This window comes from Tachypleus tridentatus, chromosome 2 (assembly GCF_004210375.1).
Source record: "Tachypleus tridentatus isolate NWPU-2018 chromosome 2, ASM421037v1, whole genome shotgun sequence".
In the NCBI taxonomy this organism is placed as follows: Eukaryota; Metazoa; Arthropoda; class Merostomata; order Xiphosura; family Limulidae; genus Tachypleus; species Tachypleus tridentatus.
The window spans coordinates 56,186,659-56,208,007 of NC_134826.1; the positions used below are offsets into that span (position 1 = coordinate 56,186,659).

Genomic DNA, 21,349 nt, shown 5'->3' on the forward strand with positions numbered 1-21,349 from the left:
TTGTTTATCTGTTTAACAACTTGTTTCAGAATATTACTTGTTATCCCTAACATTGCACACCAGCTGCCACATTTTGCTTCTTATTGTTTTTCCTTAATTTTTCTACGTTGCTGGAAATATGATTCTGAGATTTATGAATTATCAAAGTGTTATAGTTTAAAATATTGAACTTTTATTTTATTTTTATTTCTTTCCCATCTTTAGTGTTGTAAGTTAACTGCTACATTTTAAATTAAGTGATTGAACTAAATTTTATGTAGTTTGGTTTCAAAGTATGGGGAAATTGTTGATTCATTATAATTTAATATGTATAATTTTGGCACTTTTGGTATATTCATTGTTATTTCTTATACTGATAATCTTTGCATGACTTTGTGGTAAAGGTGGTTGACTTAGTCTGTTGGTCATGGGTTTAAATCCCATCATCAAATGGGCTCTTTTCATCTGTGTGAGTAGGTGATATATTCTATTTGCCATTCTCACTATTCAATTAGAATAGCCAAAGAGTTAGAGGTAGATAGTGTTGACCAGTTTCATTCCCTGTAGTTTACCACTTCCAAGGAACTTAACAAAAAACAATTAAACCAGAAATTGTAATGTGTATAATTTTTGTAGTGCATGAACAGAACATGATGGGTTTGGGTTCAAGCATAGAATAGATGTCAGCTTTAGTTTAAAACCTGTTCTTGGATGGAAGTGAAATATTAATGAAATCAAAACACTTGAGTAATTATTTGATTTGACCAAAAATGAATAAAATAATTTTTATAGGTTGCTTCTAGAGGCTTGGATATACCAAATGTGAAACGTGATTAACTATGACTTACCGACTGATGTTGAAGAATCGTTCATCATTATTGGTCGTACTGGAAGAGTTGGGAATTTAGGTTTGTCTTAGGTTAGAAAAATAGATTTCTAAGGAAAAGAAGATTAAAACACCTGAAACAGAAATAGTTATCTCTAAACTCTGGGTTTATCTTTTTTCTTTCAATATTTTACTGTGTAGCTTAATTTGTAAGATACAAGTTCATTAATAAAGTTGAAAGCAAACTAGAACACAGTTCCTTGTGTCCCAAAAGTACTTAGTGAAATCAAACATTCTCAAAGGTAAATTCTTCCAACAATGGATATTAACAATAGTATATAAACAATGCATGTAAATCAACAGCTAAGCTTTTAAAAGCATATCACTGTTATGTGCATTTGCTATGATATATAGATGGAGACACAATAAAAATTGTAGATACTTGTTAATTTTCCAAACTCAATCAACATTCCTAACTAAGGCTAATGTGTATATTTCTTACTTTTAGGTTTAAGTGATTGAAATGACTCATTTAATGTGGTTTAATTAACTTTATCTGGATAAGATCTTATCATCAGATAAAATGTTTTCCATTTATGATATCCCAGTGTCTTTAGTATAATGTGCAGCAATAACATTATTTTTTAGAGGTTTTGGAAGTACCTTACTTTTGTTGTTCTATCATACAGAAACTAGCATGTTTCAAGTATAGTTTTCTGAGCATTTCCATTCGGTGGTTTCATATATGATGTCACTTTATTTCTTTATGTGCTGATCTAATTATTAAAGATTTAGGAAAGATGCTTTTTGTACTAACTCATTAGATAGACCCAAGTATTGTTTCTTGGCTCTTGTGCTTAATGTTAAAATAATGAATAACATTCAACATTAAAAGGACAGTGAAAACTGTTTTAAATTCAGGCTGATCTATGGCTTTTAAAAAGTTTACATGTTTTGACACCTCAGTGTCATCATCAGGAGTGATTTGTACCTTTAAAAAAGGTTGTGTGACTTTATGTTGGTTTATGGTTTCTATGTATTTCTTAGAGGAAGCCCTGCCACATTCTTACAAGAGGTACTTGCTTGGACATTCATCTCTGTTTAATAATTTGTGATCTTTCTTTCACTTTATTATTTTCAAGTTTTAAAGGTATTATTGGCTCTAATACTCATTGGTTTCATCAGTATTACTGCTTCTTCCCACTAATATCTCATGTGCTATTCCAAACAAACCAGAAATAAACAAACCATATTTCCATACTAAGAATGTGTCATCTAAACATCTTATCCAAATGTCAGGTTTACTTTTCCACCATTTGTGGCTATTGTTTCAAATACATCCATGTATGTCACATAACAAAGGTGAAAGGAGGGATACATTGGTAAGCCTCAATTTTATTTAGAAAAATTAACCTGTAAAAGTGGATTTTTACATGTAACTTTGTTCTTCATAATATCTGATTATTCCTTGTTCATTTTTGTTTTTCATTTCTATAAAATCTAAAAATATTTAGTTGTATGTTTATTTTTCTCAAACATGAATACTTCTGAATGTATGCATTACTAGTTGATATAATGTGCCTGTACTTGTTGCTGTTGGACTTAAACTGTTAATCATTTTATGTATTTTTGGAAGGTTTGTTAGCATTGTGATTTGCCAAGTTCTACTAGAAAATGCAGTTTTGAAATTACAGTTACAAACTAAACTTCAACAGTCATGAAACAAGAGGTATATAATTAATTTAATAATGTTGAGTGTGAAGAATTCATTTTTGAAGTAAACAATATTAATAACTAAAATGAAGGTTTAACAGTAGGATCTCCATTTATGTGTGGCATTTATATGAATGTATTAAATGGGACAAAAGGTAAGCTGTATATGTGACACATTCAGATATAGAGGTACATTAACAAATATTAGTAGGGTTTGCATGCTATTTGAATAGTATAGAATCCATCTGTACAGTTTACCAGTGAAAATGAAAAAAAAGAAATAAAAGATTGCTCTTTCTAAGATATCTTGGTAAAAAGGAATGAACAAAGAAATTGAAAAATATTTATCTACTGGAAACCTTCTTCTGTTCTTATCTCAGCGCACCAGGAATCATATCATACTGAAGCAAAAAAAATTCCAAAATTTGTTATGTTCACAGAATTTTGAAGTTATGTACAAAAACATGAGGACTTAAAAATGAGTTGTTCCTAATGAAATATGTAGCAGGTGAAAAGGTATTTTACCCTAATATTACGGACAGAACAATTAAGAAATTCACTGTTGCTGTAATAATGGATCAAAGTATTGCTTTAAAATCAAAAAGAAATGTTTAATTTTGACAAACTTTTCAGGCTTGACTACTAGTTTATTTAGTGAATTTAAGAAATAGCAAATATCTCACTTGTATATATAATAATGGAAAACTTTCTAATTGTAAAATTATATGTAAATATGGAAGTGTTTATATCAGTTAGACAAAAGGTATTCCACAATAGTGTTTAATAAAACATAAAAAAATGTGAAATAAATAGATTGAAGATTTGACCATAGCAGAACATGTAGAAAAAGACAAAATAAACATGAGGTATTATAAGGAAAACAGTAATTTTGGGTAAAGCAAATAAATATCCTTGAAACTTTAGAAGTAATGGAGTATTCAAGACAAAAAAAAAAGAATTGTTAAATAGATGTAGGTTTCGAGAATTATCTGTGTAAGAATGTGGCAGGGCCTTAACTAAAGTTTATACCAAAATTGTGAATCTACATGCAGATCGCATGACAGTTAAAAAGGATCGACTTTGTTATGTCTCCCAACTTTATTCCTGACAGTGAATGTTGAAATTTTCAAAGGTTTTCAGCCTTTTGGGAGCCATACAAAAGTCTGAACTAATAATTTTGTATATCGATTTTAACATTGTGTGCTGTTTGTTATTTTGGGTATACCCAATAATCTTATCCCAAAAGTTTTGCTGTGATATTATCACTTGTACCAACACAGGACTTAAGAAATTTGATTGATATTTGTTCATAATTTCTATACATCTGAAAAAGTTATTTGTGTTGCTTTTTATGCTACACGATTATTATTATTCTGTGTGTAGTTGTTTTTCTTAGAATAATAATTCTTTACACTTTTTTGATCACTTTCCTGTATTTTCTCTCTCCAATCTTGTACACACATACCAAGTACTACATCTATTTTCATTCCAGGGGAAGGTTTATTAGAAATATTAGTAATAATTTCCCTGCCTGTAACATTAATCATAGTGTAATAAAGAGATGTAGAAATGTACCATTTGTGATGCTGCTTCATGTCTATATATGTATACAGGTATATCATGATATCTCTTTTATACATATTTGTGTACATTTTCATGAACATGTATTACAGTTTGTGTCGCATAATGAAGCTCTATCACTTGAATATTGTTAACAGTTGACCTTTTAGTCTTCATGTATTGTTTATATACTATTATTAATAACTAGGATTATTGTGTGTTACTGTGGTGTGATCATATGCCTTTAATTCATGAACTGTATTTTATCAGTGGGTGACCATGTACTAGTTCATACTCACCTTTAATAATCTGTAAATTCACCATTAATTGCTTTCAAAAAAGTTAAATAAAATATTGAGCAATAAAAGGTACATTCTCAAAACAGAGATCATTGTTTTGTTCACGTCTGGTAACTGTGTTAACACTCCCGTTAACATTTAAGAAGAAAGTAATAGAAATAAGTATCTTTGTGTATTGATTTTACGTGCATAAATAAACATTATTGTATCTGTATTAATAAATAAATAAAAAATTGATACACAGCAAATGCTTGAGTATTACAAACATTGTATGTATTTACTAAGCAGATGTAAGTGGATTATTACAATTTCAAGAATTGGTAAACTCTGTTTGTTATATTCATAAGCTACAATTTGTTTCAGGCACTTGTTGGGCTGTAGTTATTGTAATTACAGTTTTGCTGAGAAAGAATGTTGTGTTATTGAACCATTGTTTGTTGTTTTTTTTCAGGCTTAGCAACGTCATTTTTTAATGAAAAGAAATGAAATATGTCATTGGACTTGGTAGATCTTATGGCTGACACAAAACAGGAGTTGCCTGACTGGCTAGCTGCACTGGCTAAAGTGGTTCAGACTGAACAACGAGCCTCAAATTCCCGTAAATATGGAGGTAGTGCTCGCAGGTAAAGTTCAATGGATTTGTTTGACCTGTATGTTTAAATACAAATACCAGGTAAACTTGTGTGGTAGGAGCATTTCAAAATAACTGTATAAACTTTACCAAAGGTAACAATTTTAGTCTATCTGTATACATGTACATTCTTATTAAATTTCCTACTTATAACAGGCACCATTGATTTATAATTCTGTTTAGGTGCATTTTAATAATGAAAATAACTCCAGATAGGTTATTTGAGGATACATGCTTGTAGGACTGAAATATATACCATGAAGCAGATGTTTCATCTATTTTTTATCTTATCACATTCATGTTTCTGTCCCTTTGGTATGTGGTGAGGGGGACCTTCCAGGGAAGGTTCTGTTCTTTCAGTTTACCTCCTCTGGGATCTAAACATCCACCCACATGTTTGCCATGCGTGGTGACCCATGAAGGGGAGGAGAGGATCCTGGTGGTTGAGGGGTTCAACCCTAACACACCACTTTGTCCTTGAATTCCTGTAGACAGGCAGCCTTTGGGTGGCCCTCCTTGGGTCAATCGGCTGGTCCACTTGGGCTAGAGTCAACCAAGTACCAGTGTTGGAAGTTCTCAATGAGTGTTGTGGACATTGTGTCTGATGCTGGTGTTTGGGTATAGTGCTCACAAAACCCTGGCATTGCTGCAATGTCCTTGCATGACATTGTAGTGCATCCCCTCGTAGGGCTCCATGGTGGGTGGGGTCAGTGGGTAACGAAATTTTTTTTTTTCCTATGGATCCTCCAACAAAAAAATTAAATAAAATAGTGAAAAAACAGTCAATAGGTAAACGACCACGTCTTGAAGACTCTGAGCAGCAATCTTCAACATCTGTAACATCTGTACCCCATTTTCTTATATTACATTCTCTTTCAGAAAAACCTTTAGGGCAAATGCCCCCCCCTTTTTTATTCAGAAGGGACTAGAGGGACTTGCTGGCTTCCAAAGTCAGTAAAGAAGCTTCGATCTGGAGACATATTGGTGGAAACATCCACATCCCAACACAGTGAACTCCTCTTGAATTCAAAGGCAATTGGGGATGTACCTATTGAGGTTACCCCTCATGTTACCTTGAATTCATCACGAGGAGTTATTGTTGAAAGGAATTTGAAGAACGTCCTCGAGTCAGAGAATCTCGCTGGTCTCTTCTCCACTCAAGGAGTTTCTGCAGTGAGGCGCATCTCCACTTGCAAAGACTGAGTTACACTGCCGACAAACATCCTCGTTTTGACATTTACATCACTACATGCACCTGCCACCATCAAGGCAGGTTATCTAATTTGCAGGGTACATTCCAAACCCTCTCCGATGTTTCCAATGTCAGAGGTTCGCCACTCAAAGACGTGCTGTCGTGGTTCCCTGACATGTTCTTGTTGTGGTGGCAAGGACCACAATGCCTATGAGTGTCACAAGGACCCACATTGTGTCAACTGCAATGGTTCCCACCCTTCCTACTTTCGTTCTTGCCAAAATGGTTGGAGGAAAAGAGGTGCAGCGTTTGAAAACGACCCATAACATTAGTTATCCTGAGGCTCTAAAATTGCTGTCCGCCACTCCATCTCGCACATATGCTGCTGCACTTTGTTCAACAACTACAGTGGGTGTGCAGACAGACCTCTCTGTACCTCCAAGAGAATCATTTTCAAAACAAATGAAAAGCCTTTCGACCTCCATGGTTAAAAAGGTTGATTAAATGACTTCTAAACCCATCTCTGTTCCTCCCATACAGTCCAACAAATCTCAAGATCCACATCCTTCGGTTTCAAATACAGGCATTTCTTCTGATACATCTTTTTCTCCAACCTCACGATGCAAAACAATCATTCGTTCTCGGCCTCAGTCACTGGAATTCCCTTCCAACAACAACAGACCTGCCCAATCGATCCAGGGCAGGATCCATGGAGGTCGATAGACCTCCTCCGAATAAGGACAGTAAGGAAAAAAGACATGGTCATAAACAGAAGGGTTTTCCAGCTACTTCGCCTACCTGTGATTAAAAATGGCCACCTTGATACAATGGAACTGTCGAAGTTTACGTTCTAATCTGGATGATATCAAAACACTGATTGCTTCCTACCATTTTTTATGTCTCTCCTTACAAGAAACATTTCTGAAACCTGCTGATACATCACCATTCGGCAGTGTTCTCTGTACAGAAATGACAGGCTGTGTGATGGATGAGTACGTGAAGGGGTGGCACTATTGGTTGATCAGCATGTGCCCACCCTGTCTATGTCACTCAACACACCCTTGGAGGCTGTAGCCATCCGTGATTCCTTGGGTCATACCATCACTGTTTGTTCTCTCTACCGTCCCCTGGAGAGACATATGATCAATCAAACCTTGATGCTTTCATTGAACAGTTGCCGTCTCCATTTCTAATCCTGGGGGACTTTAATGGACATCGTCCCCTCTGGGGAAGTGCTGTTATTGATATAAGCGTATGCTCTCTGATCACAATCTTTCTCTTTTCAATTCTGGTTCTTCCACTTATTTTCACGCACCTAGTTAGTCCTTTACTGCTATTGATCTATCGGTTTGCTCCCCTTCATTATTTTCCCATTTTTAATGGAGGGTTGACAATAATTTACTAGGCAGTGATCATTTTCCCATACTTTTGAGAGAGACTGGCCATGGTCGATGCCACCCTACCCACGTGCCCGGTAGAAGCTGTATCAGGCAGACTGGTCCACTTTCACTGCTCTCACAGAACTTGATCCTGCCATCATGAATCAGCCATCAATAGACGACTTTGTGGCAGCGGTAACTGACTGTATTATACAAGCAGCTGCTCAGTGTATTCCTAAAATCTCAACATGTTTTCCACGATATCCTTGTCCGTGGTGAAATCCTGCTTGCCACTTGGCACGGAAGGCTCAAAAACAGGCCTGGGATGCTTTCCGTAGATATCCCACACTTTCAAACCTCATCGCTTTCCAACAGCCCATGCACAGGCTAGTTGGGTAAGACGTCAAAGCCATAAGGAATCTTGAATTAATTTCACAACTAGCATATCTTCTACCACCAGTTCCAAGGTCATATGGGACAGGATTCGAAAGTTCAGTGGGCACTACAATTCTGTCCCCCTCTCCATCTCACTCTCTGATGGCCAAGAGGCAGCTGATGTCTGGAGCATCGCTGATACTCTAGGTGAAAGCTTTTGCGGGTATCTCGCACTTCTGCTTGTTTCTCCACCTTCTTGGCCATCAAGTCTCGGGCAGAGCGTTCACCTCTTTCCTTTCGAACAGACTCTCTTTTTTACTATAATTGTCCCTTAACTCTGATGGAACTGAAAATGGCCCATAATCGGTCTGGCAGTACATCTGTTGGACCTAATGATGTACACTATGACATGCTGCGCTATCTCTCTCCTGCTTCTCTTGATATTCTTCTAATTGTTTTTAACCAGATTTGGCAGGAGAATGTTTTTCCTGATGCGTGGCATTAGGCTATTATCTTACCTTTCTCTAAACCTGGGAAAGATCCCAAGATTCCTTCACATTTACGTCCAATTGCTTTGACGAGCTGTCTTTGTAAGATCTTAGAGAGGATAGTTAATGCTCGTCTTGTTTGGTTCCTCGAATCAAACAACTTCCTCTCGCCCACCCAGTGTGGGTTCTGACGACAGCACTTTACCACTAACCACCTATTTCGACTTTAAACATCAATCAGAGAAGCCTTTCTCAAATGCCAGCATCTTGTTTCAATATTCTTTGACATTGAGAAGGCTTATGACACAACATGGAGGTATGGCATTTTGCGAGACCTCTATATATGGGTTACGTAGCTATTTACCGATGTTTATTAAAAAAGTTTTTAATGGACAGGAGATTCCAAGTTCATGTGGGTTCAACACTTTCCCATTCTTTTGTACAGGAACTTGGGGTCCCTCAGGGCTGTGTTTTGAGTATCACTTTTCAGTATAAAGATAAATGCCATCACTGAACAACTGCTTCTCACTGTTGCAAATGGGCTCTATGTTGACGGCTTTCACATCTCGTGTCAGTCGTCGAACATGAGATATATTAGAGCGGCAACTACAAACTGCTTTCAATCATGTTCTGACGTGGACTACGGCGAATGGCTTTAACTTATCTCTCTCTAAAACCACTTGCATGCACTTTTGCCACCAACAGGGTATCGCTGACAGTGGTCCCCGAGACCAAGTTCTTGGGGCTTATCTTTGATCGTAATCTGACCTTTATACCACACTTAAAGCAGCTACAGGTTCAAATGCACAAGAGCACTGATCATCCTCCGTGTCCTCTCTACTGCCAGTTGGGGAGCGGATTGATGTTCTATGTTAAAGATATATCGTGCTCTTATTCATTCAAAACTCGACTATGGATCAATGGTCTATGGCTCTGCCAGACCCTTGGCCTTAAAGATACTGGACCCCATTCATCATCAACGACTTGGACTCTGCACCGGGGCTTTCTGCACCTTTGCCGTTTGCAACTGTCTTTACTGTATTCTTCAAAACTTTGCTCCTTACCAAAGCATCCCACTTGGGGATGTGTTTTCTTTCCTCAGTTGGCCTTACTTTTCAAAACAGACGATCTGCCATTGCTCCTTTTGGCCTTTGCATCTAGGTGCAATTGGATGAATTGGGTCTGTCCTTGGAAAACATTGCAGAATTCAATGGTCAGCCCATCCCCAAGGCTTATTACAGCCCCAAATGTGACCTTTCTTTAAGTAATCTGAAAAGGCAGGTACTCCTGATTGGAAGTACTGTCTTTATTTACTGAACATCTTTTGAACAACCTTTCTATTCCAATTTATTCGAATGGTTCAAAATCCAGTGACTCTGTTCGCTCTGCCATGGTTTGTTGTGGTTCGGTGGTTGTGTTCAGAATCCCCTCTACAGCTTCTGTGTTCACTGCTGAACTGTGCACCATATCTCTTGCCCTGAATCATATTGAAGCTGAGCAGTATTCTGCCTGTACTATTTATACTGACTACCTTAGTTCTCTGCTTGCCTTGGAATCACTTCATGTTAGCTCACACCATGTTCTCGGTGATATTCAAAACCAACGAGCCCATTTATCATTAACATCTACTTCTATCTAGTTTTCTGAATACCAGGCCATTTTGGTATTTGCGGAACGAGCTTGCAGACACGGCAGCTAAATCTATCTGCTCCGGCATTATCACCACTATGCCTATTCCGTACATGGACTATGTTCTTGTATACAAGGCTCGGCTCCATGCCAGCTGGCAGTCGACTTGGAGTGTGCAACACAACAACAAGCTTTTTGAAATAAACCCTATATTGGGCTTTGGCCATCTAACTTCCATAAAGTTCGGATGGAGGAAGTTGTTCTAACTAGACTACGCATTGTTCACAGTTTTTTAACTCATCGTTTTCTTTTATCTGTAACTGATGCTTCAATGTGTAGTTTGTGTAACACTCAAATCACTATCAGCCACATTTTACTTTTTTGCCATCGTTACAATTCTCAACGACGGCAATATTTTAAACATGTTTTTTCCCAAGATTTATCTGTAACATTGGACAGTGTTATTGGTGATGGTGACACTGTCCACCTTGATAAAGTTTTTAGTTTTTTAATGGCCATTAATTTTTTTCAATCTCATTTAAGTGTTGCATATTTATTCATTACACCTTTTTAATTGTGGTTCCTTTTTTACAGTTTCATTCTCTATAGTTCAATTTGACATTGGAAAATGGCCAGAACATTAAATAACTCGACACCAGGACTGGAAAGGACAACTTCAGGTGACTAACACTGCTGTTTGAACTATTTGTTTGAACTACTCGTTAGTTGACCTGGCGATTTGTTATTACACTTTTGCTGCATGCCATTTAACACATTTATTACTTTACCTTTTAGTACTGGCCATAATGACACATAACCCGGAACCAGGACTGGAAAGACCAATTTCAGGTGACTGACGGTGGTTCTTGTACTTACCTGTTAGTCTTCCTGGTGGGTTATGATCATTACCATTTTGCTAGAGAAAGTCCTTTACAACTTCTCTTTCTCTGCTTTCTCTCTTAACATTGTAGACTAGGTGTCGACATTGGTTTTATGCTTTTTCTGTTTTTCAGTGATGTTTTGTTTCACCTTCATTTCCTTTTGTGTATTTTACTACATTTAATTTATTTTTACATTTTTACTGGATGTTTGGCACAGATAGCCTGGCTGCTTTGTGCCATAAAACACAAAATCAATCAATCAATCAATTAAGCTTCTGTTGGGCTCTGAATTCTTTTGTTTCACAAGTTTTGAAGGAGCACTGTTTTTATCCATTTTATAAAGGTCAAACATGAAATTTACAATCAAATAAAATTGGTATGGGGGGGGGAAGACTCCCACACCAGAGCTCTCACAGCAGAACTGGCTTCTAATGCATGCTGTATCTAATAACATGCATTTACCTAAATGTGTTTGCTGATGCACATGTGCATTCACAGTTAATGAATATGTTAATTTAGTTGTCTGAAGCTTTTAGAAGATTTCATCATCTGAGAAAAAGTGATACTATTTTAAAAACATGCTTGCAGTTATTGAAAAAAATCTGAAAATTGTAATTTATTGTTCTGGTGTTTACAGGGCTTTATAATTTTAGGCATACTTAAATATGCTTTACATGTGACAAATAAAGAAGAATGTTGGAATAAACATCCAGATTTTGAAGTAATAAGTGAAGAGTTCATATTTTGAACTGTTAATGAATATCAGTGTGACCTTTCATAGAAGGAAGTGCAGGTTCTTTTATCTTATTCCCATTGGAACTGCAGAACACATTTTCCGATATCATGTACTCAGAAATTTGATAAGAAAATTTTCTTATTTCAATGATATTCAACCCAGAAAGGTTTTAGAATTTGTTTTTTTGTCCTATTCTAACATTTTTGTTTTAAACATCTATTTTCAGTGAGGTGATTTAATCTGAAAATATGGTTGCATTCATTACATTTTTGTGTGTAGTTCTTATAAAAGTTTAAAAATACTTCAACTATAAACTAAACTTCTCATTATAGAAATGGCAGAATAAGTCATAATTTTAAAGTGTTTAAAATTTGTTATCATGGAACAGTTGCCAATAATAGTACATGTTTTTAAATGTGAAAAATCATACAAGAATTTTCATTAAGGATTACTTAAGGAGTTAGTAAGGATTACTTTGTCATATTAGATATGGGCCTGGTGGCTTTGGTGGTCGAGATTTCAGACTATTTAATGCTCACAATCCTCAAGGAGGAGGAGCACGAAAGTTGGTAACCAATGGCTTTCCATCTCCTTGCTGTGGGCCCAGTCAGATTGTCACTCCTTGCTGTAGGCCCAATCAGATTATCAACACGTTTAACCAAGGAACCACTGGAGGAAATTATGGATCTGGGACCGATTGGTGGGGGAACTGATTTCCCTATTTCTGGCAATAGTATTTTTGTTTTATCATATGGGATGAATTTGACAGTTGCCACACAGTAAGCTAAACGTGAACCAAGTTTTTATGAAAGTACAGTTACGTTCATGTATAGTATCTAGAACTCTTATAATTATTAGTTTATTGTTTCTCACAAATTTTCTGTAGGTTAGCAGCAGTTTAATATTAATTGTGCATGCCATTTATTGACATTAACTCTGTTAATATATCATATAATTACTTTAGTAAAGAGTTTGTGGTTGACAAGTGAAACTAATTTATAAAGAGTAAAGTATTGAATGTGTGGTTGACTAGTAAACTTATTGAGCACCATGATGGAGTTTACGGTTGATAACAAAACTAGTTTACGTTGTATCATATTGTGTATTTGTGGTTGACAACCAGAACTAGTTTCATAGAATAGCATATTGGGTGATTGACAAGCAAATGTTATATGTGTGGCTGTGGTTGTTTGTAGTGTTTTTCACAGAAAGAAAGAAGTATGGCTCTTCTTAAGATATCCAATTGTAAGATTTAAACTATCAATCATACCTTGGTACACTAAGTATTGCTGTTGCCAGTATTAGGGTTCATAAATTTCCCATTTTTTATATTATTATGGTGTTGTGTTATTTTGATTAAACTTTAATCATAGAAGTTGTGTATTTTTTAATGTCCCCATTGCTGCAGAAAGTGTCAGTTTTGTTAAGACCAGGTCCATGAAAAATGTAACTTTAAAAGCCAAAAAGAGAAGATACCAAAAAAAAAAAATCAATGATAACACAAAACTTTAACATCATAAATTATATATTTGGTCTTTAGTTATTTTACTGAAAGAAAAAAAAAAAACGTGATACTTACTGTTATTATTTTTTGTCAATCACTAATGGTATTTTTTTATATATGCATTATAATTTCAAAAACCTTTATTAAAGAATCCCAGAACTAGTATGATAGAAATAGTGGATGGTTAAGAAAATGGATGGAATTCTGAGTTAAATCACATTTCAATTTTAATGTTTCTAATAGTGAAGACATCTTCTCACCCACTTAGGTTAATCTAAAATATGAAGTTTTTCAAATGTTTTTTTTTTCCTTATAAATATCTATTGGAAATGTTTTTCTTATTATTTGTTCATGTCTGTAAGGTTTCAGAACCATCTTTTTAATATACTACACTACTGTTTCAGACCTTTATAAGAATTTTAGTTAAATTCGTGAGAGATTACCAAGAAAGTTTCATATAGTTTCAACTTTTCTTTTTTATATGACTTTGCCGTAATTATGTCCACTGTGCTTTGTGCATAGGAGTCCATGTACATATGTAAAACATGCTTTTTGCAGATGTAATCTGGAACTTTTGATTTGTATAACACAAGGCAAAAGAAATTTACATTCATAAAGTAAGGTAGTTAATTTACTGTACCGTGTAAAAGTTTTTATGTCTGATTCATGTAAAAATTGTATTTGTGTATCACTTTACCTTCTAGTCTGTTTTAGATATTAAAAAATATTAATTTTGTTATATTCAAAAATTCATTCAAGTGTTGATTTTTCTTAACTTCCAGTGTAGGCACCAGGGAGACCAATATGTAACAGTTTTTGAGCTATTATTTATGTATGTATTTACCGTTGTAGTAGTAAAATTCTATGTTTTTGAATGGGTGCTCTTAAGGATTACCAGATACTAAAAAAAGTTATTTTGCCGTTCCAAATTTTTAACCTTTCAAATTGCGAGCATTTAAGACTGAAGAACAGAAGAATAGAAATTATTTTGTGACCAGTAACTGTAGCTCTCGAGGACTAAGGTTAGCTGTGTACTTGATAATTCATAATTCATATACATTTTACTGACCAAATTTCTATCACCTTTGTGATAAGAAAGGAATTTAAGTCTTGTATATCATGTAAGAACACTTCTCTAATGACAACTTTCTTTACAGACTCACTGGTTCTTGCATCTTGTTTAACACCTGTCTATACAAGCTTGTGTTATACATATCATAAACACGTGTCTAATGATGGCTTGTTTTATGACGTAATTAACACCTGTCTGATGACAGCTTGTTTTACAGATGTTATTAACACCTGTTTAATGACGGTTTGTTTCAAAGACATATTGATATTAAATCTCGTTTAACCGTTCTCGTCTAATTATAATTTGCTATGTTGTTTGTGAACCTGTATATTTGTGCTAGTTTTGTATGTGGTTGACAGTGTCCTGACAGTTTAAGAAAATGTTTAGCTGTAAAATCTGTTCTATTATTCCCTGTACATTAACAGCTTCACAGTGGCTTATAATGATTCATTGATTATGAAGTCTTAATTAGTCAACATTGTAGGAATAGCATTATAATGTTTATACAGATCATCAGCTTTCTCTCGATCTGTGTTATATAATACTTTACATACTACCATGTATTGTGTGATGGGCCACTTCGTTAATAGTTCCATTGCAGAGACCTACCTGGTATATTATTTCATTAAGTTTGGTTTAATACTTGTATAGATAAATGAAAAGTGTCACGAGAGGCTGTGTGTTTTATCCATAAAATACAGCTTCATTTGGAGTTGGTTGGTTTGACCATTTTGTAAATATACTTTACTTGATTCGAGGCAGCATTTTGGAAGACTGAAATACAATACATGCTCAGTTTATTTAGATGTGTGTGGGATAATTTTGTATTTACAGTAAAAATGTATATATACGAGTAGAGTGAGAGAGACTTGGTTACAGATTTTACTGTTTGATAACTGTGTGTCACTGATGTATTAATACTGAAATTTTAAAGAGAGATAAAGTGCACTCTTTACCTTTTGCAGTAATTATCCAATAATGCTTAAACACTGCTTTTTTATTTAAGTTTCTCAAAACTGTAGTTTAGTTATACATGTTTAGTCTCACATTTCCCATTGTACTAAAGCAACAGGTCAGAAAACGAAAATACTAATGTACAGACAGAGGCAGCAGACACATTAATTTTTCTGTGGAAGTTTTCATTTTTGCTTGAAGAAGTGACCCAGTCTTAACCAAAAGGAAACTTGCTTTATCTGTAGGCACTGTACATTCAAACTTGTATTGTATTAATAGATATTTACCTTTCAGTATTGTTGTGTTTGTGCACTTGATATCATTGTTATACCTTTCTTGTACTTCTTAAGATAAAGATGTTTGTTTGTTTTCTTTCTCTTTTAATCATGTGAGGTCAGGTCGAGTGTAAATCAGTTCAAACCTTGGATCTGTATGTAGATTATATGTATTGTCAGAATCTTTTAAAATATTTTAAAATTGCTGCCCTACTGTTTGTAATGGGATGAATCCGCCACTGTGCTATTGAAGTTGGGCCATCTAGTGTCAAGTACTTGCATATTTCATCAAAACTTTCAGAGTATTGATAGGAAGGATGCAAAACTAGTTTTCCGTTGTATAATTTTAAGTACCTTAACTGGAATTTTTGTGCGTATTTCAGTTTAAGAGGTGTATATAAGAATCCGTAACTGTAAAAAATGAATTTTGGTTTTCATTAAGTATTTTTTTGATGTTATAAACCAATGACATATTCCAAAAAAGATAGGTACTTCCAGTAACTTCAAATGTTTCAAATAATGTTGTTCTTAAGTCAGTATTTTTGTGTATAAAGTCTTTATGTAATAAAACGTTTTTATTTCCATTTTGAAAATGTGTAATATAATAGTTACGGATATAAAGGCACTTCAGATTAAGTAGTATGTAAACAGTAATACGTATATGACTCCCTAGTGTTCTGCTGTAGGTGGTGAACTTGTTTTATGTTGATAACAACTGTCTTGTCACTTGCTTTGAGAAATTGTTTGTACCTTGAGATAGAACTGATTTTACTTGATCAGGTCTTTTCTAGTTTATTAAGGGAAATTTCAGTTGTTTTCATAGTTATTGTAGTTGCTGCTAATTATGACTTGCCATCTTTTAGAAATAACTCTCAACTTCAACTAACATAGCATGCATACATAGAACTTTCACCAATTATTTTTTCATAAACTTATCATGATTCTCATACTCCTTAGTAGCACTAATGAAATGACCTCAGTCAAAATTGGAAATTTTCCTAATGCTTTTGTATATAGCTTCCAAGTATTGAATGGAACAGCATGGAACTTGATTAGATCATCAACTGTTTGAAATATACTGCACATTCTTAAGCCATTAGGGTTGTTGGGAGGGGTTGAGTGGGAGGTCTCTGCATAGGAAATCATAAGCTTGTTATTACCTACCACATACGAAGTATTTATTAATTATTGTATGGGATGGATGGATAACATTTTGTATGATCGTGTACAGAATTCCTTGTCTATTAAATCACTCCTCAGTGAAACTGAAGTTACACAAATTAACCAACAAACATTGATTGTGTGTTTGTTGTTCTTCCTAGTAATTTTTTCACTTGCAAGGACCATCATCAAATCTCACTGCAATATGTTATCTAGCAGTACATATTTGGCTAGCAATCTTCATTGCACAGCTCTGAGGTTGTGTCCATCCATTCCATAAAAGCTTTATGATATGTCATGTGATTGTTTATGGTAAATTATTTTTTTCATTTGTTATTCAACATGGATAGCTGTGTGTCAAACTCCTGAATCAGGAAATAATGAACATTTACACCTTGCCAAAGGCCAACCCATTTTTCCACTCCTTCCTCTAACCTTAGAAGGCTTTATTATTCTGTGATGCAATGGTTTCATTGTTTTCTTGAAAAGATGAGTTTATGGGCCTAGTAATTTTTTTAATATACATAATATTTTATTAACTAAATGAAATGGCAAAAAAATGGTTTTTGTATTTATTGGTAACCTATTTATTTTGGTCGTGTTTTGTTCTCTGTCTTGCAGTATTTAAAATTGACAGAGGTTTGGATTTGTACCAGCATAATTCTTTTGAAATTTTCATTAAAAACTTGTATGTATAAACTTAATGTTTCCAGTGTTTTATATAAAAATCACAGTAGAAGAAACAAATTTTAACTGAGATTAGGTAAATGAAAGTGAAAAAAAAATTCACTCAAAACCTGTTTACTATATTTCAGTTCAAGCTCTATTCAGTTAAGAAGTTTGAAGGAATATATTTCCAATTTTGTTTTATTTATCTCCTACTTATTAAATACACCAAAAAGAAATAATGCATCAAATCATTTGAATTTCCTACTATTCATAAGAGATCTTATTATTACATCTTAACACTTTTCTGTTTAAAGCTCTTGATATGTTGTCCTTCCCAGTGGACAAAGTGTAGATATTGTGTTTAAAATATACCTATTGTAATATTAAAAAGCTCATTTTGTATCACTGAAAAGTGTAATAGATAATACCAGTATTGCAACACTTTATATGAAACATTTATTCATTATTAGATGAACATTACAGTTTCTACTCTTGAACAAGTACATGTGGTGTTCATGTACACGGTTTGATATTAGATACTTTGGAATTATGGAGTATCAGTTCTGTTTTGATTTTTAAATCTGCACAGTGTGTTGTCTCGGTTATGGCCACTTCAGCAATATTCTCCAAATCTCACTATTAGAAGGCTCCATAGTGACATAGAAGTATGTCTATGAACATACGACAATAGAAAGTGGGTTTCAATACTCATGGGCAGAACACAGGTAGCCCATTGTGTACCTTTATGCTTAAGTACAATATAATTACTGTTAAGGCCTAAAGCTTGTTGCTTAGTCATCAGTAGTGACTGGACCCTTTATGTGTTTTAGCTGTAAAGTTCTGAACACACACACACACAAAATACAAACATTGAAAATCCATAACTGGTTTTATTTCATTGCTATATAGTAAAGTACTTTCATAAGAAGTACACACAAAATACAAACATTGAAAATCCATAACTGGTTTTATTTCATTCCTATATGGTAAAGTACTTTCATAAGTTTCACACAAAATTATAAAATGAAATCTAAAACTACTAATAAAAGAATTAAAGTTAGTTCAAGCTAAAACTACTAATAAAAGGATTAAAGTTAGTTCAAGTGCTATAAGAAGTTCAGCAGTTAGTTTAATAAGACAATATTTTTGAGTTCTGTATAATTATGGGTTTAAGGCCGGTATCTAACCAACCACGACGTCCAAAAGTATTTTCTAGTTATATAGTTTTGGAGGTCTTTAACTACATATTTATAAAAGTTGCAGAACTTTGGTACTGATATTTAAAATAAAGCGTGGCTAAAGACAGCATCTCTGTTATTTGTGAATTATGTTAATATAGCTAATTAGACTGTTAAGTCCAACTATGAAAATCGTCACACAAAATAAATGAAAGTAGGGTACTTTCAACGTGTGATGGGTTGGTTATAGTTTACTGTATTAGTGAGAGTAGTATCTGTAACGGAAGATTAAACTAGCAAATGAGTGAGGTTACATTTCTAATCGCAATCCAATCGTGAAAGCAAGAGATAATTGATGGATAAAAACAAAGCATAAAACAAAAACAGATGATGGAGGAACTGCAGAAGTGGTGTGGGTGATTATTGCAAAAGTGATGTGTATCTTCAAGATGGTTATCATGTGATAAAGGTAGACAATACACCATGTAAACCATGTATTATAAATGCTGTAGAGAAGTCAATTTTGTTTTGGTTTTTAAACCTATACACTTTTCTTAACGTACGTTATGTCTCATTGAAGGTCTTGGACAGTACAGATCAGACCAGTAATATGATGCACATTGCCGTTCCGTACAACATTGGTGTTAAAGAAACAGATAATAATAATTTCATCCACCCTATTGTACGTTGTTTATCATTACATTTTAACCCGAGTTTAGGTTTTTGAAAAGTGGGGATACTTCTCTGAAACCATAGGTGGGAAATGAACATTTCGTTTTACGTTTCAGGCAAATATTGGAGTGAGAAGACAAATTTTTAAAGTTCTTAGCTTAAAGCTCTTATGCACAGTCTGCTGTTAGACTTAGGAATACCCTAGTGTTGATGGAAACTCTGTAGTGGTCATTACTCCTCGGAAACAGAATAAAGCTATCCGGAAACAAAATAAGGCCATTTTAGATGCCAGAAATATATTACTATTGAGCTATGAAAATGGAGTTCCCGTTTTCCATGTTAAGAAATTCCCACAGTGTAGTCATACTTTGTATTTTTTAAATGCGAAACTGGCACAGCGGTATATTTGCGGAATCAGCGCTAGAAACTAGGTTTTGATATCTGTGGAGGGCAGAGCACTAATAGTCCATTGTGGTTTGCTTTGTGCTTAATTCTAAGCAAACAACTTGCCCAAATAATCGTGTATATTTAGATACGTAAACACTAGAAGTACAAAAACAAGGAATTAGGGAAAGTAAATATTTGATTATGGTATGCCATAAGACCGAATATATAGTCGTTACCGAATAAATCGAAGCAAAAGTTCGTTATTTGAGTGTTGATAAGTATTTTTCTTTAATATATTTTGAAGAATTCAATGGAATCGTTGGAATCGTGCTGTGGAGTGGCTCCACTGTGACATTCTTGTCAGGAACAACAAAATATACGAAGGAACTTCTTTCACGTTGTTTTTCTGTCTCATCATTTGGAACAAGCAGACGATGAAACTGTAAAGTGCAACAAAATAGAATGTAAGTTTTGGTACAGCGGAGAGGCGAACAGTCATCATGGGTAAGATGTATTTATGATAGATAAAAAGTTAAATATATCTTCAAATGAGAACCAAGTACAAGGTGAATCATTTTTATCCAAGTTACTGCTTCAAACAACAACACCATCATTTAAGTGAATGCACCATAACATACCTGGAAAATATGGGCTTGAGGAAGACATTGAAGGAGCTTCAAGACTACTGTAATATGTAGACGTGCACAACCAACATGTGCTTCACCCGCATTTGTTACTTCAATACTTTAATGATTCGGAAGTTCAGATAGAAGTTGATTAGAATTCGATGCAGATCGTTTACCCTATATGCTTAGAGGTTAAAAACAAGGAGTTGATGTCAAAGATCTGGCTGGTAAAGGATATGATGGCAACGCCGCCGTGAGCGACAAGTATTCTGTGGTGGAACAGAAAATAAGACAAATCGTACCTCAATGTTTGGCGCAACTTGACATTCGTGGACTGCATGCTTACGTGAAGTGAAAAAAGTGTCAGATATGTTGAAAAGTTCGAGGTTAGATTATTTAAAAGCAGCAGATCTCGTTGGAAATCTAACAGAATTGCAAACCTATAGATGTGATGACAAAACAGCTCATTATTTTCAATGCTCTGGTGACATCGCTACCAGAAATCTCCCAGTGGGACAGCAATAAGTCTTCGTATTTACAATTGTAGTGTAAGGAATTCAGTTTCCCTCCATGGGCACAGAAGATAGCCCGAAGGGACTTTGTTATAAGAAAGCACACGGACACACTACTTGAAATGTTGCAGTCGGCGTCAGTAACAGACCTCTAGTTCGTAGTTCTAACCAAACTTTATAAGAGAGACGCCATACGATATTAAATGAGCCACTTTATTTTCAGCCATTGATAGTTTTATTGGAGAACTAACCAAACAACTTTGCATGGAAAATATCCAAATTTCATTCCCTTTCGGGAACTGACCCCAATTCAGAAGAAATAATCGATATTGACTATTAAACCTCCTACAGCTCATTACAGGCCGAATCTTGAACACAAAGGTGTAAATGAGGCCAACTAAGAGAATGAATGAGTATTCAGGTGTCACATTTGGAGCAGTTGATGAGGTTTAAAACCTTTCATTATGGCTTTTCCTGAACTTTACAAGATTATAATGGTAGCAATAACTATTCCAGTTAGCAGAGCAGATGGTAAAAGGATATTTAGTAAGCTAAAACTAATCAATAATCACATTAGAACAGGTCCGGTATGGTCAGGTGGTTAATGCGCTCGATTCGTAATCTGGGGTTCTTGGGTTCGAACCGCTGTTA

General features: G+C 34.7%; 1 protein-coding gene and 1 pseudogene across 5 annotated transcripts in view; one reads left to right on the plus strand and one right to left on the minus strand.

Annotated features, from left to right (window-relative positions):
- Positions 1 to 17,353, plus strand: part of LOC143243891 (ATP-dependent RNA helicase DDX3Y-like) — a 73,730-nt pseudogene extending 56,377 nt beyond the window's left edge. The window contains exons 7-9 of the transcript XR_013024799.1: positions 807 to 887; positions 4,829 to 5,000; positions 12,176 to 17,353. The product of XR_013024799.1 is annotated as an ATP-dependent RNA helicase DDX3Y-like (transcript). The remainder of the gene's footprint in view (positions 1 to 806; positions 888 to 4,828; positions 5,001 to 12,175) is intronic.
- Positions 1 to 21,349, minus strand: part of LOC143243888 (putative iron/ascorbate oxidoreductase DDB_G0283291) — a 238,734-nt gene that overhangs the window by 163,467 nt on the left and 53,918 nt on the right. The gene's annotated exons all lie outside the window — the stretch shown is intronic.